The sequence below is a fragment of the Phalacrocorax aristotelis genome, chromosome 1, assembly GCF_949628215.1.
Source record: "Phalacrocorax aristotelis chromosome 1, bGulAri2.1, whole genome shotgun sequence".
NCBI lineage: Eukaryota > Metazoa > Chordata > Aves > Suliformes > Phalacrocoracidae > Phalacrocorax > Phalacrocorax aristotelis.
Window position 1 is genome coordinate 47,940,928 of NC_134276.1, and position 5,272 is coordinate 47,946,199.

The 5,272-nt window shown below is 38.6% G+C and overlaps 1 long non-coding RNA gene across 1 annotated transcript; it reads left to right on the plus strand.

Moving 5' to 3' along the window:
* The first annotated feature begins 342 nt into the window (after positions 1 to 342).
* LOC142052088 (uncharacterized) lies at positions 343 to 4,451 on the plus strand. Its single transcript, XR_012658706.1, has 5 exons — positions 343 to 459; positions 1,009 to 1,089; positions 1,705 to 1,852; positions 2,461 to 2,620; positions 4,262 to 4,451. It is a non-coding gene; the product is annotated as an uncharacterized LOC142052088 (long non-coding RNA).
* Positions 4,452 to 5,272: the final 821 nt, after the last annotated feature.

A 5,272-nucleotide genomic window follows, 5' to 3' on the forward strand; every position in this document is an offset into this window, starting at 1 on the left:
ATTCATTGTACATATGTACTGGTAAATAGCATTGGAAATCTTTCTGCCCATGGTTTTGGCCCATGCTGAGTAATTCTTTACCAAACTGCTCCTGGGGACAATCTGGGAGTTTATGAAGGGTGCTGCTGATTCCCAGCAGGCAGCTTGGATAAGGCCACCCTGTTGCAGAGAGTAGTTGGGTTTGTGTTTAGCTGCTCTCATCTGGGCTGTGTGGTGCAGGCTGACCACAGTGCCAGGGAGTGCACTAGGGAATGTTTGGTTTAGTGCTGGAGCGGTGACTTCGGGACAGTAAATAGTTAACACAAGCCATGTTAATAGTTAACACAAGCAAGAAAACAGAGAAGGAATGCCTCACCAAACCTGTACCCATTCTTGTAAGAACATAGATGAATCTGGTAGCAAAGTTACATACCTAACTCAGCCACAGTGATGGTAACCAGGCTTCCAACTCATTCTATGGTAAGAAGTGGGATTTATTTGTTCATTCTGACTGTGATGTCCTATTACACATGATGAAATGCAGAGACAGTTTAGACACCTATATTCAAAGCTGCGCTACATGAAAACTTTTCCTAAGGGTTAGTGCCTTGGACTCCGAAAACCCCTTCTTTCTGGAGAGTCATGGTCTTCAGTTCCAGGAGGTTTGTGAGGGAGCATTGTTCAAGTCTGTCTAAATAGGCTTTGGCTGTGATTCCTTCTTTCCTCTTACATCCACGTGGAACATTCTGTACACTGTTTAACCTTGGCCCAGTAGTTTCAATATATATTTTATTTTGTTTTCATTTTCTCCTCATTTTAAATTCTCCAGCGTCTTCAATTAAGCCCCGCTTGGCTGGCAGACTTAAAGAATGGTCTCATTCATGTGCCAGACAGACAGGGTCTCTCCCAAGTCCACCCAGTGTAAGTAATGACTTCCACTTTCAGACAACAAATCGAACTCTTTAACTTGCTACTGTACATATCCTTCAAGAGCAATTATTGAGCTAAATGTGTTCTTGTTCCTTCTAGGTGGCTTGAAGAAAGGAGGCAAAGGAGATTAAAACAGATTTTGGAGAATAAAATAATACATATTTACTTACACACACACAGGTAGCTGAAAAGTACTTTCAAATTACCAGGCTTGTTTTTATTACTCACATAAAGAAAAACTCTGTGCGGGTTAGCGGGGAGTTAGAAGGGAGGAGGAAGATGGTGACTGCATTGAAACTTCTCCTGCTGGGAACAGCCCCTGTCTCTGGGTCTCTCCCACGCCTGTGTCCTCTGAGCCTGAAGCAGCTATTTTCTGATCTCTTAGCTTTCCACAGTCATTTTCACTCCACTTGCCTACATGTTTATGGTTACACAAATCTGCTCTATCCAAAATGCATTGGATTAAGAAATGTGTGACTCTCTTTGATGGATGCTATATTCTGAATTCATTCAGACTGGAGGGTTAAGATCTTCAGTTTAGGTACTGGTTTAGTACCAAAGATCTTCCACCCTGAGGAGCCTGTAAAATCCTTGAAGTTATTGTGAGATGAAATATCATGCTCTTGAGTGGGAATATGTTTTCTAGTAGCAAAGGAAAATAAAAGAAAATCTTGTTATAGTGCTAATTAGGGTTAAAATGGTACATAGCCCTTCATCATACTTTGACAACACTGTTTTGAAAATACAGCCTCCAACCCACGACTGGTACACGCACTTTTTTTTTTTTCTTTACAGAAGACCACTTTTATTTTTTTTGAAATCTGTAACAACGTGGGACTTGTTTTGAGCTCTGTGATGCTGCTGTTCCTATTACACATCTGTCTGAATGAAATCAGAAGAAAGACCTTGGGTTCTTGGTTCAAACTGAGTTTGAAACTGAAGGGTAAAAGCATGGATTTGGTCTTTGACCTTATACATGCGTCTTCCAACCACCTTTTCCGTTTCTTGCATTATTTGATTTAAAGGCACGTTTTTTTTTCTTGCAAAGTTCACTGAGCCAATTGCATGGCTTTCACAGCGATGGGCGTTTACCTCCCAATTAGTCCCACTGAGCCAGCAAGAGTGTTTGCCTGAGAGCCCTCATCACCGTGAAATAAAACCCCAGCCACCCAACACAAAACAATGAGGATCACAGTCTGGCCCTTTGCAATTAGCACAATACTGTCAGGGTTTCACTTTCCTGCTTAAATGCTGTAATGAGCAGCCATCGGAGGAGGAGGTAAATAAAGCTGTCATGCATATTGACAGTAATACAATATCACTGCTCATTTTTTTCCCCAAAGTTAGAATTGCGGAATTAGTGTGGCACATGATGTTCTCCCCTCTCCAGCAAAACATGTACCAGCTGCAGTCTTTTAAAGTCTCCTATCATTTTGTTAGCACAATGACTGCCTACGTGAGCAAAAAAACATGGAAACTGCATCCTACCACAGTTGACAAGATTTTTTATTTTCATGATTACTTCTCTGCCTTTTTTTATTTTGCCTGCAGGCAAAGGTTGGCATACATGTCAAGAGAACATTCTCCAGCTGGGGCCTGCAGTATAGAGAATTGTATACTCCAGAGGGCTCATGGGACCTTAGGCAGATTATTATGGTAATATTGGAGACTGCTGTCCTTTCCCTCCCACAGCTGGGCCGCCTCTCTCATTGTAAGTATTGAAGCAATATGTTTTGCAAATTATACATTGGGAACAACAGGGACCTGGGAAAGTGAGGGAGAAAGAGAAACATGGCAAAATGTTGCCTTTAATATGATATTTTTCTTGTTCATCAAGCAAAAATAAATTAAAGCTTTAATTTTTTTTAATTAAATGAGGATCATATATTGGGAAAAAACAGCTATAATAGTAAAAAACTTAATATTGATTTTATTGAGTGAGAGTTTTAAGAAAATATGGTTTATTATAGGGAAATTTCACACAGTAACCCGATGCAAGAGAACCAGAGTAAGGTTACATAATAGCTTTTATTACAGATTTCAAAAATCCTTTTGAGTCCAATGAAGCTGGATTAACAAAAACTGCACAAAAAAATATCATTTTAATTAGTGCTAATGTGATCTCGTCATGGTCCAGCTGTTTCACACAGGATGAAAATCTGTGTTGCTTTATTAGCAATTCACCCTCCAAAATAATGTCACTTCTGATTTTTAACATTTCTTATTGATGTATATTTTAATAAAATGGCCAAATGATTTGGTGAGTACTGTCATATGGAAATTGAGGGTTTTTTTGCCTTTTTTTTTTTTAAGTAAAGAGAGAGCAAATATGGTATAAAAGCATTACTGGTAGATAAAGAAATATTTCCTTTTTTGACATTTTTCAGAAACATTAGCATAAGAGTCAGATTAAGATTTGTACGGTGGTGTTTTAAAAGTGATTTTATATTTATAAAACTAAGAAGGAAAGTAAATATTGCTAACTTGGTAACAAGTTGAAATGATGGCTTACATAGGCCAGATACTTCTCCTTAAAGACTTGGTTTTATCTCCTTTTTTAGTAATTGCGGGCTTCAAATCACAGTCTTTAACCAATATTCTGCTATTCTGTTAGCCAACAGTCATTTTAAATTTAGATCTCCATTCATTTTTGACAGGACTATTTCACAACTCAATTCCATTTGGGGCTAAACTTCAATTTTATTCTAAATTAATTTTAAGTTACTGAAACTTACTGCTTCATTTATACATGAAACTGTAGTATATTGTCTTAGACACCTCCCTGAATTCTACATTAAAAATAAGAAAATGTAGAAAATCTCAGTGCTCACAACTCAATTTCCTTCTCCATTATTTTTATATGCTTTAATACAGTGGAGACCCCTTGCATGTACCATTGTAGAAAAGACATTTATTTTTAATAACTTTATTCCTTTTCTCTATGTTATTTAAAAGATTTCATTATGCAGTATTGGTGCTGTGTTAATATATTTATCAGCTCTCTAATTTAGCTCAGACTTTGCTACTGTATTCTGGGATGATGACCAGTGCATGTGTTTTTTCTTAAACATTGTATGGTTTCTTTTCAATTCTTATAGCGATTATATAATAAACAGTACAGAGAAACAGTTTGCAATCCAGTGGCAATTGTTATAAATTAAAGTGGGATTAATCTATACCACATGGTGGGTTTTTAGCTGTCATTTTCAATTGTAATATTAGAAGAGGTTACTAAATAAAGCATGGTGCGTACTGCACTATATTGGTTGATTGCCTTGTAGAATCTTAAAAAAAAACCCTGATGATAACATGCCTGTATTTCTTTCCACCTCTCCTCTGTGGTTTAAAACAGCATTAGAGAAGCCACCATGTGTCTCTGTGAAGCCAGACATTTGCTACTCCTGAGCTGACATGAAGACTTGTATTTCACAACATTTGACGCAGGATTGCACACAGCAGGATGAGGTGAAAAGGAAAAGGTAAGGGTAAAGGGTGTTTTGCAAGATACAGAAGCAAATGCTGTGAGGCATTTTCTCTTTGGTTCTCCTGAAAGTCAAAGGATTCCCAAGCCTGAACTACCTTCTTCCTTTCCTTCCTCTTCCTACTTTGAACTCCTCCTTCTAGGCACCACATATTGGCTCTCATCTTTCTGAATTATGATAACTCATCTTTTGAAGTAGATTGCCCCTTCGAGTTGAAGCGTTCTCTGTTTTCATCATTATCCTGGTGTCTAGTAGTTTTGCCCTATATTCTTGAGATTCCCCACCTGCTTACAGCAGCTGTTCTTACTTTCAGCATTGCTAATGACAGACTGCATTTTGCAATCCAGCATGCACGGTTTGCCTAATATTTACCTTCCTAACACAGAAATTTGTCTGCATTTGTCACATGTGGGTAAAGTGTGACATTTAGAAAGACAATCCAATCTATCTGCTTATTCCTGTCTTGTCTGCAATGAAGAATCCCAGTGGAATGAAGAAGTTCTGCATTTCTCCCTTGGGGCTAGTGTCTAAGACTAAATCTACACTGCCTGTTGGATCTGCCTTAGGGGATGATCCATGCCCATGGGGAAAGTGGTGCACACTTACTTGTTCATATTTTTCAGTGTAGCAGGACATTGCAGGGTTGAGGGATTCAACTTTGCATCAGTCTGCTCTATATGTCTTTTACCAGTGGTCTCCACAGTGAGCTAGTCCCCAAAGTTCGCTTGATTTCTGTTTTGAAAGGCATTAGATGGTTCGTTCCTAAAGAGGTCCCAGTAGCAAAGTAGCATTTTTGCAGTATGGGTGCTCAGAGGGCTCAGAATGCTGGAGAGAACAGGGGAGGTCAGTTACCTGGCTGTGCGGTGTTCTGTAATACTCCA